The sequence below is a fragment of the Eschrichtius robustus genome, chromosome 19, assembly GCF_028021215.1.
Source record: "Eschrichtius robustus isolate mEscRob2 chromosome 19, mEscRob2.pri, whole genome shotgun sequence".
NCBI classification, from domain to species: Eukaryota; Metazoa; Chordata; class Mammalia; order Artiodactyla; family Eschrichtiidae; genus Eschrichtius; species Eschrichtius robustus.
In genome coordinates this window covers 52,825,887-52,846,756 of record NC_090842.1, presented here as the reverse complement: position 1 = coordinate 52,846,756, position 20,870 = coordinate 52,825,887, and the positions used below count along the sequence as shown (strand labels likewise).

The window sequence follows — 20,870 nt, the reverse complement described above, 5'->3', positions numbered from 1 at the left end:
GCGCGATCTCGGCGCACCGCGAGACCACAGCCTGGGCTGTGTGAAAAGTTACACAGCAGGGCTACGCCACCGGGGACACTCGCTAAGTACCGGGAGGACAACAGTCGTTTCTGGCGAACTCTGCTTCCCGGAACCAACGGCAGCCGTCTACATGCACTGTGAAGACAATGGCACCCGAACCGCGAAACTACACTTCCCAGAAAATGATGCGGCCGCGAAACGTCTTTCGGGTCTTCCTCTGCTCGCACAGATGTTGTCCTGCCCGGAGAAGGGCAACCTTGCTAGTGCGGGACAAGAAGTGGCCTCTACCAGCCTAAGGTCTCCTCTCATCCAAAACTTTGGTGCTACGCTGTCCAGCTCGTATAGGTCTTGAGTATTTGGCGCCCACTTGCCCAGGACTGTATTTCCCCAAATGCCCTGTGTCCGGGCTGTTACAACACTAGCTGTCTGCGGACCAATGACACTTCCCGGAGTGTCACTTCACGTCTTCGCTACGACAGTGACAGCTGCTGTGATGTGCATTACATGTCCTCGAAGGACTCAGGATTATCGGACTCGAGTGAGGGCACTGAGGACAAAGACCCTCAATCCTGGGAAAAAACACTCCTCTGACCCTCCTCCGGCCCCAGAAGCTCTTCTTAGTCTCTGACTTTGCCCAGCCCACCCACACGGGCCCTGGACAAAGATGTATCCAGTCCAGAGCATTCTACTGTTGGTGTGAGTTTGTGTTGTTGTCTTTACTTTCTTTTTTAAATAAGTTAAATTTTACTTATTTTTTAAAAAATTATAAATAGTATCACTATGAATTTTCTTGGATATGTCAAGTACTTATATGCATAAGATTCACGAGGTAATGCTTCCACCTTGGTATATCTTGTGAGTGTGGTATTCAGTCCCTATAGCAGCAGTGGTTTTTAAAAACATTGTGGCATCAGCTGGATCCCTCTCAAGGCTTAGAGTATGTAACAAGGAAAGATTTGCCAGTGCCAAGTATATTCCCATTTATGTCTTTATTAAACAGTGACATCTTTTTCAAAGTTGTACCAATTTGTACTCCTGCCATAGTTTATAGTTATTTTGGTTGGCAACTGTTGGTGTCAGCACTTGATTTTTGTGAAGCTTTCAAATCTTACAAATCTGCTAGGTGTCAAATTATAACTCATTGTGGCTTAAATTTGCATTTCTTTTATTGTTAATAACATTGAGAATCTTTTCACGTGTCTGTTGGCTTTAGTATTTCCTTCTCTGAGAATTGCACATCTCTTGGTCAATGTTCTTTTAGAACAATGACCTTTTTAATATTAAAATACAAGTTACACAGAAAAATGCAAGATTTTTTTAACATCTTTATTGAAGTATAATTGCTTTACAATGGTGTGTTAGTTTCTGCTTTATAACAAAGTGAATCAGTTATACATATACATATGTTCCCATATCTCTTCCCTCTTGCATCTCCCTCCCTCCCACCCTCCCTATCCCACCCCTCTAGGTGGTCACAAAGCACGGAGCTGATCTCCCTGTGCTATGCGGCTGCTTCCCACTAGCTATCTATTTTACATTTGGTAGTGTATATATGTCCATGACACTCTCTCACCCTGTCACATCTCACCCCTCCCCCTCCCCATATCCTCAAGTCCATTCTTTAGTAGGTCTGTGTCTTTATTCCCATCTTGCCACTAGGTTCTTCATGACCTTTTTTTTTTTTTTCCTTAGATTCCATATATATGTGTTAGCATACTGTATTTGTTTTTCTCTTTCTGACTTACTTCACTCTGTATGACAGACTCTAACTCCATCCACCTCATTACAAATACCTCCATTTATTTCTTTTTATGGCTGAGTAATATTCCATTGTATATATGTGCCACATCTTCTTTATCCATTCATCCGATGATGGACACTTAGGTTGCTTCCATGTCCTGGCTATTGTAAATAGAGCTGCAATGAACATTTTGGTACATGACTCTTTTTGAATTATGGTTTTCTCAGGGTATATGCCCAGTAGTGGGATTGCTGGGTCGTATGGTAGTTCTATTTTTAGTTTTTTAAGGAACCTCCATACTAAATGCAAGATTTTAAAGGGAGAATGCAGAGACTAGGATATTAAAATTTTTCCCCTGAGAACCCCAGGCATTGAACTGGATTCAGTAACCAAATATGTTTCCTACAGTTTTTGCATACTCTTTCTGAGTGTGAAATTCTTTGATTGTTCTCCTGCTTGGGATTGTTGAGCAGTTTGAATCTGTGAAGTGCCATCTTCTTGTGCTCAGCAAATTTTTCTTCTCCATACATTGCCTCTTCTCCTCTCCTCTTCTTGTGAACTCCCATTAGCTGTTAGGTAGGTTTTTCCATTCTATCCTTCTCTGTGATTTCCATCTTTCAGTCTCTGTATTGCAATCTGGGTGATTTATTCTTATTTATCTAACGTTCATAATTCCCTTTCCAGGGGATTTTTTTTTTAATTTTCAGTGTTTCAAAGATTTTTGTAACATGGTAGGCACAGTTGATTCATAATATGCATTTGATAATACCAATAATTGAGGATCTTATGAATCTTTGTAAATTTATTTTTTAATTTCTTTACTCAGTTTGCTTTGTTTCCTTTTTTGGTTGGTTATCTGTGTGCCACTCAGTCCTTGAAAGAGATTTTACTGGGGCTCCCCAATATCCTTGGATGAAAGTGCCTCTCTTTTCTAGAGATTATATAGTTTTATTTTCAGACAAGATCTGGGATTACTACCACTCTGGAACCACTTTAAACTAAATCTAAGACATAAAGTCCCTGCTCACTCCTTCCAGAAAATCTTATATAGGAATTCCTCATTGTTGCTGCTTTTCCTCATGAGCTTCTTGGAAGAATTATGAAGCCTTCCCATTATGCTTCCTCAGATGTTTGGGACATAAATTAAGTTCATGGGGAAGGGGGGTTAACATTAAAGGACTAGATGTGACTGGGGGCAGAGGTGAGAAGCTATTTCAATAGCTTCTATTTCAGTAGCTATTTATGACCAGTGCTTAAGGAACATTACTTCAAAGCTGAACCCCTAACGTGAGTGCTCTATGATTTGCATTTTTAAGAGAAAGAATAGAGGCACTCTGATGAACAGCAAGACTAAGAAAGAGAAATCCAGGGGCAGATGGAGTGGGGACTCAGACATAAGTAAACCAGTTTTAAACAAATATGCCAGTCACTTGAGAAAGAAAATAGGGCCAAGAGAGGTCAATAAGGAGACAGAAAAATACTGTACATGCCATACTGAACCCTCGCCCTTCCACTAGCCCTGAGCTGCCTTCGTTCCCTTTTCTATTAGGCAATATTTACAATAAATGATTTTGCTATTGGAATTTATCTGTTCAAGGGCGCATTTTAGAATATGAACTGGGAGGGACTTCCCTGGTGGCACAGTGGTTAAGAATCCGCCTGCCAATGCAGGGGACAAGGGTTCCATCCCTGGTCCGGGAAGATCCCACATGCCGTGGAGCATCTAAGCCCATGCGCCACAACTACTGAGCCTGCGCTCTAGAGCCCATGAGCCACAACTACTGAGCCCACGTGCCACAATTACTGAAGCCCTCGTGCCTAGAGCCCGTGCTCCGCAACAAGAGAAGCCACAGCAATGAGAAGCCCGCACACCACAGCGAAGAGTAGCCCCCACTCACTGCAACTAGAGAAAGCCCGCGCGCAGCAATGAAGACCCAATGCAGCCAATAAATAAATAAAATTTTATTTAAAAAAAAAAAAGAATACGAACTGGGAGAAGAAAAGCCAGTTCATGTTGATGCTGAAACTGTTCCAAGACTCAGGGTGATAAGGAAGTTCGAAATTCTAAGCTTCCAGAGACATCAAAAAAAATCATATGTATTTGCCATAGGGAGAAACTCCTGCTGAGACCTCTGGTAGAAATCTTTGTCCTTGTTCCTGGCTCATTCTCCATCTATCACTTTGTAATAAGCCTACACATCCCACTATGGACCAAAGTTTTAAATCCAAGAGCCTAGTCCTAGTTCTCCTGTCACTGGTTTGAAGACCTGTCCATTCCCAATCTGCCCTAAGCCTGACCCTGGAATGCCCAATGTAGAACCTGTGCAGAGCCTCCAACAAGACGTTTGTGTTCTCTCCTTCTGTCCAAGAGGACCTCTGACATCCCACGTCTCTGATTATTTATGTGACTAGTATCAGGTAACACCAGACACTTCAGTATGAAGTGTCAGGTGTGCCTATGTTTGACCAATAGTATGAAGCCTTTGCTTGATAGGTTGGCTGGGTTCCCTGAGGAAAACTAAGGACAGGTATCAAGGGCACTGTCTGTGGCTATGATGGGGAGGAGGGTGCCCATCTCACTTCCTTTCCTCCCTCTTAGATTATGGAGGAATTGGAATAAGTCTTGTTTTAGCTCCATAAGAAGGGATTTCATTTAGACTTTAAGCCTGAGAATACCCTCGGGGGCTTACTAGGTAGAGAGCTCAAGTTTTTCCTACTTGTTGATTTTGCATGATTTCTAAAAAACAAAATGGCTTATGGGAGGTGAAGTCCAATATGTATGTTAGTCTGGGAAAGTATGTGGATGGAAGTAAAGTGTCACTGTTCTTTTTACAAAACTTCAATAAACACTATTGCAAAATTTAGAAAAAGAAAATTTTAACTCATTCTATTTCCCATAGAAAGTGACTTATCATGCTAATCTATTGAGAGAAAGGTATCATTTATTTTAAAATACAGATTTATTTTACACATACGCTCATATTCTTTTTCACTCAATCCATTGTGAATGTCTTACAATACTAGCAACATACAACCTACATTATCATTAGAATGTCCACAGTTCCATATCAGGAGTCATAACAGTAATAGATTTAAGTGCCCTCCCCTTGATGAACATTTGCTTTGTGCTCAAGTTTTTACTTAAATTTGTGAAGAATATCCTTGTACATACATCATTGCATATGTACTTGGTTTTTTTAAGTGGTAAATCCCTAGATTCTATGCTACTGGTCAAAGAATTTACCTGTCTCTAGGCTTCTTTAATACATACCAACAGAGTGCCTCTATGAAGGTTATTCTATTCCATGTTTCGTCCTTAGGAGGAAGTCTGGAGCTTTTTAGAATCTAGTTCCAAGATTTCAGGTAACTGGTGAAGGGATCTACCTGTTTCTGGAACCCCTTTTCAGTGTATTCTCTTCCATCCAAACTGTAGGAGGGAAAGAGCATGTGGGGCTCTGGGCTACCTGTACTGAGTGGGGATTTAGGGCCACAAACAGAAATAAGGGTGTTTCCTGTGAGCTGCCAGTGGGTCCCTGTCATTTAAGAAATGCTCCTGAAGGCAACACTAAAGGCATGAAAGATTCCTCTGGTGCATCTTTTGAGGCTGTAGTGATCTGTACCTACTAGGGGGGGCCAAGGCATCTTTTGGTTCAGCACATTCCCTAAGTGGGGAAAAGGACACAAGGACATTGTCAGAAAGAAGTTGAGGATAATGTTCTTCATCAGTGCCCTTGAGAAGCTGCCCTGGTCTAAGTTTTAGAGCACCCCCAGTTTGGTTCCACTGTCAGAGGATCCTGCCAGCTTAAACTCAGTCCTATTTCCAGAACCCGCTCTGCCACAGCACCTTCGTCAGTGTTCAGTGAAGGAGGAATCCCAGTAACATTCTTTTATCTGTCTTATGTCCTCTGTGACAGACATAAAGTTGGTACTCAGTAAATGTTATATGTACCCTGCTCTGATGGTTAATTTTATGTGTCAACTTGGTTAGGCTATGGTGCCCAGATTTTTGGTCAAACACTAGTCTAGATGTTGCTGTGAAGATATTTTTTAGATGAGATTAACATATAACATTAAATCTGTAGACTTTGAGTAAAGCAGATTACCCTCCATAATGTTGGTGGGCCTCATCCAACCAGTCAAAGATCCAAAGAGAAAAAGACTGAGATACCCTGAGGAAGAAGGAATTCTGCCTTCGGACTCAAACTGCAACATCAACTCTTCCCTGGGTCTCCAGCCTGCTGGCAAGAATTCAGGCTTGCCATCCCCCCCACAGTTGTGTAAGCCAATCCATTAAAATAAGTATTTCTATCTCTGTCTATCTAACTAAGTATCTACCTATCTAATCTACACACACACACACACACACACACACACACACACACACACACACACACAAACACGCACACCCCTTATTGGTTCTGTTTTCACTGGAGAATCCTGACAAACACACCTGCCATCTCACTGAGCTTATTCTATGGACTGTCACCATGCTCTACTGGTAATTCAAGCTTTACTACTCTGGGTCATCACTATTAGAAAATTCTTTCTTAAGAATAACCTTTATTGACCCCTAGACAATAATATCCATAGGAACACATGTGCTTCCTGCCATTGTCCCTTCTCTCTCTTTAATCAACATTTTTTTTCTGTCTTTACTAGATCTTTTCCATCATCTTTCAGATATGCTTAGATATCTAGAATAGTTCACCTTTTAAAAACCCTCTCTTTTCCCAAAACCCCCTCCAGCAAGTACACCACTTCTATTCTCAGTAGAAAAGCTGCTTGGAAATTTTTTCTATGTTAATTTTCTTTAATTTTCACTTCGCAATCTCTCTATAACTATGTCCTATCAGAGAACATTCCTCTTATTTTCCTGAGACTGCTTTTCGCTAGGTCAAAGTGATCTCCACATTGCTAAATCTAAGAGTCCCTCTTCTGTCACTATGTTTCTTGACCTGTTAGCATTTGACACAATTGACAACTTCCTCATTCTTCAATCTCTTCTCTTGATTCTATGACACTACATTTTTCTTAATTTTTATTTTAGTGGCTGCTGCTTCTCAGTTTCTTTTGCTTGTTCTTCATCTCTTCTTTGATCTCTAAATGTTAAAGGGACCCAAGACCATATTTGGCCTCCATTTCCACATTTCCTACATATTTTTTTTTTTTGCATTTCCATGTGTTTATAACTCATCCTTTAAAAAAAGACTCCCAAGTCTATCTATAACCCAGCCTTGCCTCTCCCTGGAACTCTCTATCCATACATCCAGCTCTTTACCTCCCAGCTCATTTTGGTGGTTCATTGTCAACTCAAACTCCACATGCTTCATGGGGCCCACACAGAGGTCTTGCTTTTCTCCTTATTCTCCTCCTCTTTCAAGCCCCCACACTTAGCAAATGGAATCGCCGTCCACCCACCAGACAAAGCTGAACATCCAGACATTTTCCAGTATCCCTTTTGTCCTCACTTACCCTCCCTGCACATTCATTCCAGCAGACAGTGTTGTTTTCAATGCTGCCTCAAAGTGATGGGGCCTCAGCCTTCATTTATTTGCATCCAGTTCTCACCTGAAGCACTGCAAGGACTGCTTAGCCAGTCCTATGCTTTCACGCTTGCATCCATATAGTCCCCTCTCTATACAGAAATTAGATGATTTTTAAATTACATAAATAGAATTCCATTTTGTAACATCTTTTAATATCTTCTGATCTCTCAAAGAATATAATCCAAATTCTTTCTGTTGGTTTATACAGGCCAACCTGACCTGGCTCTGCCTCCTTCCATGCTTCTCCTTGCTCACAAAGACACACATGTTAATTCAGTGACCTGCCTTCTCTACCTCTCATAAGCCACATTTATGCATCTTTAAGACTTTAAACAAGCCTTTTGCCTGGAGGCTCCTCCTTGTGACCTCACTGCTGTTCTATCTTGTCTTCTAGATCCTTGCTCTATTGTCACCTTCTCAAATGGGTCGTTCCTCACCACTCTCTCTGCAGGTGCCATCTAGTGCCTCTGTATACCATCTTATTTTAATTATTCACCCAACACTCATCAATTTTTGTTACTCCTATGGTAATTCACTTTGGTTTGTTTATTATTTGTCAGCAAGCACTTGATTGAAACTTACTGAAAGAATACAGGTCTCTTTTCACCAATGCACCTCCAACATGAAGATCAGTACTGGGGTATTGAAGGTACTTTATAAGTAAGAAAGGAAGGAAGGGAGGGAGGGAGGAAGGAGAAAGAAAGGAAGGAAGGAAGGAGGGAAGGAGGGAGGAAAGAAAGAAAGGAAAGGAAGGAAGGAAGGAAGGAAAGAAAAGAAGAAAGAAAGGCATCTTATATGCTTCTTCATTTTCCAGTCTACCCAATCTTCCCATCCTCCCTACCCTAATCTACTTTAAGATTCTATAGATTTGCCTATTCTGGGAATTTCATATAAATGCAATCATTTATTTTCCCTTTGTCCCCATACAGTTGATCCCTTTTACCAATTTTGCCCTCCCTCCCCCTTGTGCCTTCTGGTAACCACTGCTCTGTTCTCTAAGTATCTATGTATTTGTTTTCGTTTGATTTGGTTTGTTCATTTATTATGTTTTTGTTTATTAGTTTTTTTATTCCACATAGGAGTGAAGTTATACAGTGTTTGTCTTTCTCTGTCTGACATATTTCACTTAGCATAATACCCTCAAGGTCCATCCATGTTGTCCCAAATGGGAAGGTCTCATCTTTTTATGGCTGAGTAGTATGAATATTCCATTGTGTGCGTGTATCTCACATCTTCATTATCCATTCATCCTTTGATGGGCACTTAGATTGTTTCCATGTCTTGGCTATTGTAAATAATGCTGCAATGAACATGGGGGTTTGCATATCTTTTTTGATTAGTCTTCTCACATTCTTTGGATAAATACCCATAAGTAACATAGATGGTTCATATGATAGTATTCTTAATTTCTTCTGAGGAATCTCCATACTGTTTTCTATAGTGGCTGCACCAATTTACATTTCTACAAACAGTGCAGAAGGGTTCCCTTTTCTCCACATTCTCTCCAATACTTGTCATTTCTTGTCTTTTTGGTAATAGCCATCCTGACAGATGTGAGGTGACATCTCATTGTGGTTTTGATTTGCATTTCCCTGGTGATTAGAGATGCGGAGCATCTTTTCATGTGCCTGTTGGCCATCTGTATGTCTTCTTTGGAAAAATGTCAAATCAACTCCTCTGCCCATTTTTTGAGTTGTTTGTTTTTGTTGTTGTTGTTTTTGAGTTATATGAATTATTTATATATTTTGGATATTAACCCCTTATTGGATATATCATTTGCAAGTATCTTCTCCCATTTGGTAGGTTGTCTTTTAGTTTTATTGATGGCTTTTTTGCTGTGAAAAAGCTTTTTAGTTTGATGTAGTCTCAACTGTTTATTTTTTTGCTTTTATTTCCCTTGCCTGAGGAAACATATACAAAAAATATTGCTAAGACCAATGTACAAAAACATATTGCCTATGTTTTCTTCTAGAAATTTTATGGTTTCAGGTCTTACATTCAAGTCTTTAATCCATGTTGAATTTATTTTTTATATGGTGTGAGAAAGTAGTCCAGTTTGATTCTTTTGCATGTAGCTGTCCAGTTTTCCTAACACCACTCATTGAAGAGTCTATCTTTCCCCCATTTTATATTCCTGCCTCCTTTGTCATTCATTAATTGCCCTTATAAGTGTGGGTTCATTTCCAGGCTCTCTATCTTGTTTCATTGATCTCTGTGTCTGTTTTTGTGCCAGTATCATACTGTTTAGATTACTGTAGTTCTGTGGTATAGTTTGATATCAGAAAGCTTGATGCCTTCAGCTTTGTGAGTTCTTTTGTGTTTCCATACAAATTTCATTTTTTTAAATATTTATTTATTTATTTGGTTGCATGGGGTCTTAGTTGCATCTCCAGGGCTCCTTAGTTGAGGCTCACCAGATCCTTAGTTGTGGCACGTGGGCTCCTTAGTTGTGGCATGTGAACTCTTAGTTGTTAACGGCATGCATGTGGGATCTAGTTCCCTGACCAGGGATTGAACCCGGACCCCCTGCATTGGGAGTGCAGAGTGTTAACCGCTGTGCCACCAGGGAAGTCCCCATGCAAATTTTAGACTATTTTGTTCTAGTTCTGTGAAAAATGCCATTGGTATTTTGATAGGGTTTGCATTATATCTGTACATTGCCTTGGGTAGTATGGAAATTTTAACAATATTAATTTTTCCAATCCATGAGCACAATATATCTTTCCATATGCATTGTCAACCTAAACTTCTTTTGTCAGTGTCTTATTGTTTTCTGAGTACATGTATTTTACCTCCTTAGCTAGATTTATTCCCAGGTATTTTATTCTTTTTGATGTGATTGTGAATGGAACTGTTTTTTTAAATTTCTCTTTCTGCTAGTTCATTATCAGTATATTGAAACAACAGATTTCTATATATTAATTTTGTATCCTGCAACTTTACCAAATTAATTGAGGAGTTCTAGTAGTTTTTTGGTGGCATATTTAGGATTTTCTATGTATTGTGTAGTATTGTGTCATCTGCAGACAGTGACAATTTTACTTCTTCGTTTTCAATTTGGATGCCTTTTATTTATTTTTCTTGTCTGACTGTTATGGCTAGAAATTTCAATACTATGTTGAATAAAAGTGGTGAGAGTGGGCGTCCTTGTCTTGTTCCAGGTCTTAGAGGAAATGCTTTCAGCTTTTCACCATTGAGTATGATGTTAGCTGTGGACTTTTCATATATGGCCTTTATAATGTCGAGGTATGTTCCCTCTGTGCCCACTTTGTTGAGTTTTTATCATAAATTGATGTTGAATTTTGTCAAAGGCTTTTTCTGCATCTACTGAGATGATCATATGGTTGGGTTTTTTAAAATTTATTAATTAATTTATTTATTTATGGCTGTGTTGGGTCTTCGTTTCTGTGCGAGAGCTTTCTATAGTTGCGGCAAGTGGGGGCCACTCTTCATCGCGGTGCGCGGGCCTCTCACTATCGTGGCCTCTCTTGTTGTGGAGCACAGGCTCCAGACGCGCAGGCTCAGCAATTGTGGCTCACGGGCCTAGTCGCTCTGCGGCATGTGGGATCCTCCCAGACCAGGGCTCGAACCCGTGTCCCCTGCACTGGCAGGCAGACTCTCAACCACTGCGCCACCAGGGAAGCCCATCATATGGTTTTTATTCTTCAGTTTGCTAATGTGTTTTATCACATTGATTGATATGTGGATATTGAACCATCCTTGCATCCCTGGGATAAATCCTAGTTATCATGGTGTATGATCCTTTAATATACTGTTGGATTCCGTTTGCTAGTATTTTGTGGAGGATTTTTGCATATATGTTCATCAATGATATTGGCCTGTTATTTTCTTTTTTTGTGATATCTTTGTCTAGTTTTGGTATCAGGGTGATGCTGGTGTCATAGAAGGAGTTTGGGAGTGTTCCACCCTCTGAAATTTTTTGGAATAGTTTGAGAAGGATAGGTGTTAACTGTCTTATAAATTTTTGGTAGAATTCAACTGTGAAGCCATCTGGACCTGAACTTTTGTTTGTTGGGAGTTGTTTTATTACTGATTCAATCTCATTACTGGTAATTGGTTCTTTCATATTTTCTATTTCTTCCTGATTCAGTCTTGGGAGATTGTAGATTTGTAGGAATTTGTCCATTTCTTCTAGGTTATCCATTTTATTGGCATATAATTTTAGTATCTAAATATATAAATGTATATAAATGTAGTAATCTTTTATGATCCTTTGTATTTCTGTGGTATCATTTGTAACTTCTCCTTTTTCACTTCGGATTTCATTTATTTGTGCCCTCTCTCATGTTTTCTTGATGATACTGGCTAAAGGTTTACCATTTTTGTTATCTTTTCAAAGAGTCAGCTCTTAGTTACAATGATGTATTCTACTGTGGGTTTTTTAGGCCCTATTTCATTTGTTTCTGCTCTGAGAGGTATGATTTCTTTCCTTCTTTAACTTTGTGTTTTGTTTGTTCTTCTTTTTCTAATTCCACTAGGTGTAAGGTTAGGTGGTTTATTTGAGATTTTTCTTGTTTCCTGATGTAAGTTTGTGTCATTATAAGCTTCCCTCTTGGAACTCCTTTTGCTGTGTCTCACAGATTTTGTGTTGTGTTTTCATTTTCTTTGTCTCCAGGTATTTTTTTATTTCCTCTTTGATTTCTTTAGTGACCCATAGGTTGTTAGTAGCATACTTTTTAGCCTCCATATGTTTGTGGTTTTTGCAGTGGTTTTTTTAGTTATAGTTGATTTCTAGTCTCATAGCATTGTGGTCAGAAAAGATGCTTGATATGATTTCAGTTTTCTTAAATGTACCAATGCTTGTTTTGTGGCCTAGAATGTGATCTACCCTGGAGAATGTTCCATGGGCACTCGAAAAGAATTTATATTCTGTTGCTTTTGGATGGAATGTTCTCCATATAGCTATTACATTCACCTGATCTAACATGTCATTTAAGGCAAGTGTTTCCTTACTGATTTTCTGTCTGGGTGATCTGTCCATTGGTATAAGTGGGGTGTTAAAGTCCCCTACTAGTATTGTGTTACTGTTGATTTCTCCCCTTATGTCTGTTAATATTTGCTTTATGTATTTGGATGCTCCTATGTTGTGTGAATATATATTTACAATTATTATGGCTTCTTCTTGGATTGATCCCTTGATCATTATGTGATATCCTCTTTGTCTTTGTACAGTCTTTGTTTTAAAGTCTATTTTATCTGATATAAATATTGCTACACTGGCTTTCTTTTAATTTCCATTTGCATGGAATACCTTTTTCTCTGCCCTTTCAGTCTGTGTGTGTCTTAGGTCTGAAGTGAGTCTCTTCTTGGCAGCTTATATACGGGTCATGCAGCCACTCTATGTCTTTTGATGGGGACATTTAGTCCATTTACATTTAAAGTAATTATTGATAGGTATGTACTTATTACCATTTTATTAATTGTTTTTTGGGTTCTTTTTGCAGTTATTTTTGTTCCTTTCTTCTTCGTTCTCTTCCCTTGTGCTTTAATGACCATCTTTAGTGTTATGTTTGAATTCCTTTCTTTTTTCTGTATGTATTATCTATTATAGATTTTTGGCTTGTGGTTACTGTGATGTTTACATATAACAATTTATATCTGTATCTTTAGCTGTAACTAGATAGCAATATACATATATAATTATTTTAAGTTGCTGATGTCTTAAGTTAAAACGTACTTTAACAACCCTGCATTTTTACTCTCCCCACCACTTTTAATGTTTTGACATCATATTTTACATCTTTTTGTTTTTTTGTATCCCTTAACTACTCATTATGGATATAGATTATTTTACTACTTTTGTCTTTAACCTTCCTACTAGTTTTATAAGTGGTTGATTTACTACCTTTTCTATATATTTGCCTTTACAATGAGGTTTTACCTTTTATAATTTTCATGTTTCTAGTTGTGGCCATTTCTTTTTTAGTTAGAGAAGTCCCTTTAACATTTCTTGTAAAGCTGGCTTGGTGGTGCTGAACACTTTCAGCATTTGTTTCTCTGTAAAACTTTTGATCTTTCCATCAGATATGAATGAAATCCTTGCTGGGCAGAAGGTTTTCCCCTTCCATCATTTTAACTGTATCATGCCATTCTCTTCTGGTCTGCAGAATTTCTGCTGAAAAGTCAGATGTTAGCATTATGGGAGTTCCCTGTATGTAACTTGTTGCTTTTCCCTTACTGCTTTTAATATTCTCTCTTCATCTTTAATTTTTGCCATTTTAGTTACAGTGTGTCTTGGTTTGGTCCTCTTTGGGTTGATCCTTTTGGGGACTCTCTGTGCTACCTGGACCTGGATGTCTGTTTCCTTTCCCAGGTTAGGGAAGTTTTCGACTATGATGTCTTTACATATGTTCTATGCCCCTTTCTCTCTCTCTTCTCCTTCTGGGACCCCTATAATGAGAACATTAGTATGCTTGATGTTGTTCAAGAGGTCTCTTAAATTGTCTTCATTTCTGTTTATTCTCTTTTCTTTTTCTGTTCAGCTTCAGTGATTTCCAGTACTCTGTCTTCCAGCTCACTGATCCATTCCTCTGTATCATTTAATCTAATGTTTATTCCTTTTAGTGTATTTTTCATATCAGTTATTGTATTCTTCATCTCTGCTTGGTTCTTATTTATATTTTCTAACTCTTTGTTAAAACCTTCTAGCTTCTCACTCTGTTCATCCAATCTTTTCCCAAGTTCTTTACACATATTTACCATCATTACCTTGAACTCTCTATGGGGTAGATTGCCTATCTCCACTTCAGTAAGTTCTTCTTCTAGGGTTTTATCTTGTTCCTTCTATCATTTTGCTTTTTGTTTTCTACATAACTTAAAGAAAACAAAGATGTAGCTCTTTTATCCCTAATTTCCTGCATTACTATATTCTTTTGTGCTTGGTCAATTTTTTGTAGTGAAACATCTAAATTCTTTTCTCATTTTCTGTTGTATATATTTTATAGCTGTTTCTTTGTGGTTACCATGGGATTACATTTAACATACTAAAGTCATTACATTCTAATTTGAATTTATCCAGCTTAACCAATAACATACAAAAAGTCTGCTGTTTTACAACTCCATCCCCAACCCTGGTGTTTGATATCATAAAATTATATCTTTTACATTGTGTGACTAAAAATATAAACTAATAATTCTTTAAAGTACATTAGTATCTTAAGATATATAGAATACAAAATGCAGAGTTACAAAAGTCCTAGTTTTAGACTAATAATTTTAAAAAGTAATGTAGAAATCAAAAAGTGGAGTTAGAAACTGGTGTTACAATAATACTAGATTTTATGATTTCCCATGTATTTACCTTTATTGAGATCTTTACTCCTTCATGTGGCTTCAAGTTACTGTGTAGTTTCCCTTTATTTTAGGACTGCAGGACTCCCTTGAGCATTTCTCACAGGACAGCTCTAGTGGTAACAAACTCCCACAGCTTTTATTTATGTAGGAATGTCTTAATTTCTTGGCTCCAAGTTTTGCCAAATAGAGGATTCTTGGTTGATGGTGTGGGTGTTTTGTTGTTGTTTGTTTGTTTTAGCATTTTAATGTATTGGCCCACTGCCTCCTGGCCCTCAAAAGTTTCTAATGAGAAATAGGCTGATGATATTAATGTCGATCCCTTGCATGTGATAAGTTGCTACTCTCTTGCTACTTTCAAAACTCTCTCTTTTGTCTTTGTCTTTCAAAATTTGATTATATTGTGTCCTGTGGTGGGTCTCCTTGCAGTCATCTTACTTGGAGTTTGTTGAGCTGAGATATTTATAATTATGCCTTTCATCAAATTAGGAAAGATTTCAGCCACTGTTTCTTCAAATATTCTCTCTACCCCTTTCTCTCTCTCCTTTTCTGGGAGTCCTGTAACGTGTGTTAGTCTTCTACATAGTATCTGGCAGTTCTCTTTGGCTCTGTTTTTTCTTTCTTTCTTTCTTTCTTTCTTTCTTTCTTTTTTTTTTTTGTTGTTGTTGTTGAACACTGGACATTTAAATCTAATAATCTGGTAATTCTGGAAATCAGACTCTCCCCTTTTTCCAGGGCTTGCTATTTTTGCTTATTTTATTTTGATTTTGTAGGCTAACTCTGTGGGAAGGATCACCTGAGGTTTAAACTTTCAGTCTTCTCAGGTGCTTTCTGGACCTGCACCTTTCCCTCATCACTTTCTAATTTTTCTCATATTTGCAAGTTGCTTTTCACTGTCCTAGTCCTTGATTTCTAGCTCCCAAAGTGGGAAAATGAGAAAACTGAAGGGAGGAAAAAAGGGTTCTAGCCCTTTAAATCCTCCCAGAAGTCACATCAGCCAGAGTGGGAGGGGCTCAACAATGAGGGGAGGTGTAAGAACAATGCACCTCACACCCCTCAGTTGTCTGCTCCTCTCTGATCAAGAACAGAAATCAAAGAACAGATCCCTGATGTTTCGAGGCCAGGGTTCTTTTTGCCCTGGTTTGCACAAGCTATACATAGCTTGCTCCAGGAACACGTGCACAGTGGTCTGTCACAGGGCTGGAGGTGGAGGACTGGTAGCTGCTACTGTGCTAAGGGCTGAAATTGACTAACATTAACCACGATTTACGCCCAAGTTTTCTTATGGAATTTGACTGCAGTAGACTACAGAGTTCCAAAATACTTACATCAGACAGATTCTGCTGAAATTGTTGTCTATGTGAGGAGAGAAAATCCTGGTGCTTCCTACTCTATCTACACCTACATAAGCTCTTTTTTAAAACGGCATCATTAATTCATATTTTCTACTTGAAAAATTATTCTCCTTTACTCCCTGACTCAACATTTGTTCCACCACCTTCTTGGCACCCTCACCTTCTCTCCTTTTTCCCATTTTGTCTACCATGTTTTACATACTATTTAATTTAGTATTTCTTTTTTTTTTCCATTTTTCCTGCCTGTCATTCTCAAATGGAATGTAAGTATCACGAGGGCAGGTTTCTTTGTGTCTCTTCTTTCCTTTGTCTCCCATACACTGATGATAGTGCCAAAAAATCCATTATTTGCTCACTGAACATTGGTTAGAGCAGTGAATAAACATGACAACAACCCCCCTTCCTGTTCATTTTCACCGCTCTGGAAAATCCTTCCAAATGTCCTCTTTACCACTTTCTTCTAGTGGGTTTTGCCTCAGTGTGTTAAGAATAAAAAAGGCACACGTTTTGAAGAGAAATCCTCAAGTGTGGCATAACTTGTAGGATAGCACAGGCTATTACTTCTCATACTATTACTCCTCAGACTTCAGTTTCTTATGCTCAAAGTTCCTTAAGATGTTAACTTTTTTCACTTCTCACAGTGTGCTTTCCCAGGGGTATTTCTGCCACTATCTTTGAATGAATTCTTAATTATTATTAATGACTTTCAGAAATTTAAATAATTTACAAGTGTGTTTCAGTGATACTCTCACTCTGCATGCAGTTACTACTGTTTGTGAAATTATGTTCAGGTGAAGCGATAATCACTTCTTAGTAAGGAATTGAGACCCTGAAGTCACAAATATTTGTCTCAGGTTTCAGAGGCCCCTTTGGCACACTTGCAGGGGTTGTGTCAGCTTCCTTCCTGGCAGGAAATGACTTTTTTTTTTTTTTTTTTTAGAATAATTGTTTCTAATGGGTTTTTTTAAAATTTTATTTATTTATTTATTTATTTATTTATTTATTTATTTATTTATGGCTGTGTTGGGTCTTCGTTTCTGTGCGAGAGCTTTCTCTAGTTGCGGCAAGTGGGGGCCACTCTTCATCGCGGTGCGCAGGCCTCTCACTATCGTGGCCTCTCTTGTTGCGGAGCACAGGCTCCAGACGCGCAGGCTCAGTAGTTGTGGCTCATGGGCCTAGTTGCTCCGCGGCATGTGGGATCCTCCCAGACCAGGGCTCGAACCCGTGTCCCCTGCATTGGCAGGCAGATTCTCAACCACTGCACCACCAGGGAAGCCCAGGAAATGACATTTTGTAAGTGGCTTTCCTTTCCAGATTCCTAAAAGAAACTGAATGTGTTTTAGGATGTGGATTAGGAAACAGCATCTGGATAAAATAATGTTGCTTGCTGGGTTGGACACATCACTGATTATACCAACAGGACAGACGTTTTCTGAGGCAACCAGAGGCAGAGTGCCACCCATGTTCACCAGCTTCAGAGCCTCTGAAAGTCCTCCCCTCCCCTTCATCTTTGCATCCCTGTTGGAAACTTTTCTCACTTAACCCTAACAAAACATACTGAAATTTACAAAACTGCCAAATAAAAATTGTCACTAGCCATCTGCCTCTACAAGGATTAGATTACTAGCCACTGCAGTTGCTGACTTTCAACACACCTTGAGAGGAGTCCAGAGCAGAGATCAGGAATGAGGCACTCTGTGCTCTAGGAAAAACTGGCACAACAGGCCTTTAGATAGTTAGATATTTTCAGGAGAGTTTTATCAGCCCAATTTCTTACATCTTCTCATATCTAGAAAAGCACTAAAATCATTAATGGAGACATCTGCTCCTCAGGACTAGTGGCAACATTCTGCAAAAATGTGTGCTTGATTGCATGTATCTCCCGTCACCAAAACCACATATATACTGACTCCCCCCCCACCACACACACCTCTTTGGAGCAGTTCCTCAGAGCTATCCAAGACGCTGTGTCCCAGGCTAAAGTCCTAATTTTGCCCCGAATAAAACTTAACTCACAACTCTCTGTTGTGCATTCTTTTTTGGTCCACAGGACCAACTCTAAGGCTTCAATCTCCATGTATTTGAAGAGTAGCTAGATATCATATATTTCCTCTTAGATGCAGATACACACTTTCTGAGTCATAGTTTGGTGTGGTGTATCCAATTAGGTTTGTAACCTTTGGAGCATCTGAAATCTTTGAAGTTATCTGTGTGCTTCCCCTTTAAGAAGGTGCGAGGCCCCGCCCCTTCCTAAGAGCCTCAGGCCATCTTTTCCTAGTGCCCCACCCAGGGTTCCCTGAAGGCTTTCCGGTTCTTGGCCAGGCTGCCTGCAGGAGAGAAACTACACTACCCAGAAGTCTGTGCCGGGAGGAAGCAGTAAGAATTGGGCGAATAGGGACCGTAAAACGGGCGTTTCCTGTGTTGTTTCCTGGACTTCCGGCGTCCTGGGGGCGTTAGTTCTTTTGAAACGTGTGTTTTGTGCTCATAGGCTTCCCTTGCCCGGCGACGTTTCACAGCTTTCCAGAGAATCACCATAAAGAGGCGGGAACCACCTCTGTGCCTTGTAAGACCTTGTGGGGGGGTTAGAGGAAGCCCACGGGACCCGTCTCGGTTGCTGCCCCTCTTGGCCCCGCTCGCACAGGGACTTCAAGGCCATGGTGTAGGCACATGGTGAGGACCAGCTGATTAGTATTATGCTCAACTGCTGATTAGTATTATGATCATTGTCATCTGTTCCCTCCTCTTCATTACCAGAACGCTTGCTGTCTGTGTCTCTCAGGCCACATGGCCTTGGCATCGTTTTATGTCTTTTGTGAATGATTTCAGCATAGAAGACCTTTGGTTCTAATACAGTCACATTCTGCCCAAAGGCAGTGGCTGCCTCCCCTTGGAGCCTGACACAGAGCTGGGCTCCCAGGAAGTGCTGAGTGATATTGGCCTTGGGGCCTTCTGGTCCTTTACCAACGACTGAACATTGAGCTCTAATCACATCTGTCTGTCCCAGGGCCAACAAAACTACCTCTGTTTGACTTTCCAGGCATCCGTGACCTTCAAGGACGTGGCAGTGACCTTTACCTAGGACGAGTGGGGGCAGCTGGATGCTGCCCAGAGGAGCCTGTACTGGGAGGTGATGCTGGAGACCTGTGGGCGCCTGACCTCTCTGGGTAAGGCCTCACTGCTCTTTCTGTGGGGACCTACAGCCTCTTTCATGCTGCCCTTTTCAGGAGGCTTCCGAGGACACTCTTCCTCCTCCCCATGGCCCTGACGTGTATTGGTTTTATCTTCAGGCTCCTGTGTCTGCCACAAGGAATTTGGAGCAAGAAACATAGTTCCCCTCAAAACGGCTCAGAGGGCCTAGGAGAAGGATTTGTTGGAGGAAATATGGGTGCCTTGTAATACTGAGGGGCAGGAGGTCCAGTCAGGCACCGTGAGAGACTAAAGTCAGGAAATGGAAGAAATCCTGATTAGATACTGGCCTTGCTGTCTTCTGATCTTTCTGTCTCTTTGTGGGTCTCCTTGTGCCATTCTCAGCAGATTGGCTTTTTCTGCTGCAAGGAGTTGATAGCCAGAAGTGGTCACCCCTGCCCTTGATCTAAGAAACCCCTCAATTCCTTGTCTCTACTTCTTGCTGTACTTTTTTTTTTCATATATCTATCTTTCTCTACATCTGGCTATCTGCATGGGTGTTCTAGTGGCAGGAAACAGCCACCCGAGCACACACTTCTTTTTAACTCTCACTCCAGTGCTCAGCACAGGCTGGCCCTAATTTGTTCCTTCTCCAGATTCCTACAAGATGGAGACTGAGTGGCCAAGCTTGATTGGTTTATAGCCCAGTCAGCAGAACCCCTGGGTAATGGCATGTTGTTCAGCAAGTGAGTGAAGCAGACAGGACATCAGGAGGCATCTGTGTGAGTCCTACTGGCAGTCATTCTAAAAAACAGAATCTCCTTAAAAAGGCTTCTTTGGCCCCTGATGCCTACATGCTCATCCCTTGTGTACTCAGGTCTGGGCCATGATTGTCTCGTGGTATGGGAGATCATTTTAGAGGGTGCACAAACATGGCAAGTGGCATTGATGGACAATCAGAGAAGGCCATTCCTTTTTCTCTTGTTTTTCCTGTTGCTGTTTCATGCTGTCTTTAATGCCCCTTTGACTGTTGGCAATTTCTCTCTTCAACAGAAGGGACAGCCTCAGACTCACAGCCCTGAGCAGGCAGCATGAGTTCATCGAGACTTGATAGTTCTGTTTTGATTTTCTTGCAGTAACTTTGCATTTGTGGCAAATGAAACTGGTTTTTCCATTTCTTATATGGACACAAGATTCCCTTTGTGAAGACGTGTATTAAAGTTAAATAAAAAGTGGGTCAGTGTCAAGGAAGGCAGTTATTAGCAGTGGTCATAATTAATGTTCCATGAACACTGGTGCACCTGGGTCCCATGACTGCATCTGGACAGTTTTGGGGGTCCTCTAGGATGGAGGTCAAGGGAGATGGATCAGCCTAGACAGCTAGCACTACCCTACTCAGCCTTTAGGGCCTAATGATAACGTTCTTGGCTTTGGTTCCCAGGTCGCAGATCAGTTTGGACAAGAGCAGCCTCATTCCAAGGTCTCCTCTCCATCTCAAAGTCCCAGACAGGATTGAAACATTTCTTTTCGTCTTTGCTAAAATACGAATATCTTATTTCTTTCTCCACGAACAGGATATCCGGTTCCCAAACCAGATCTAATCCACCCACTGAAGCACAGGCAGGAGCTGTGGGTGGTGAAGAGAAGCCTCTCCCAAAGTGCCTGTCCAGGTGGGTGGCCAAGTGTTGGGCAGGAGGGGTCATGGCAACCTTAACTGAGGAGACCACTGCCTCTGGAATTCCGTGGGAAGCTTCTTCTTGTGGCCTCCTT

General features: G+C 40.3%; 1 long non-coding RNA gene across 3 annotated transcripts in view; it reads left to right on the top strand.

The window, feature by feature from the left end:
- Positions 1-53: 53 nt before the first annotated feature.
- Positions 54-20,870, top strand: part of LOC137753864 (uncharacterized) — a 40,836-nt gene continuing 20,019 nt past the window's right edge. Inside the window, exons 1-3 of one of the 3 annotated variants that reach the window (XR_011071608.1) lie at positions 54-717; positions 19,012-19,138; positions 20,675-20,770. This is a non-coding gene — a long non-coding RNA (uncharacterized lncRNA). Of the gene's footprint in view, positions 718-18,426; positions 18,645-19,011; positions 19,139-20,674; positions 20,771-20,870 lie in introns of those variants that run through there. The other 2 variants (XR_011071607.1, XR_011071606.1) reach the window with 2 other exon arrangements.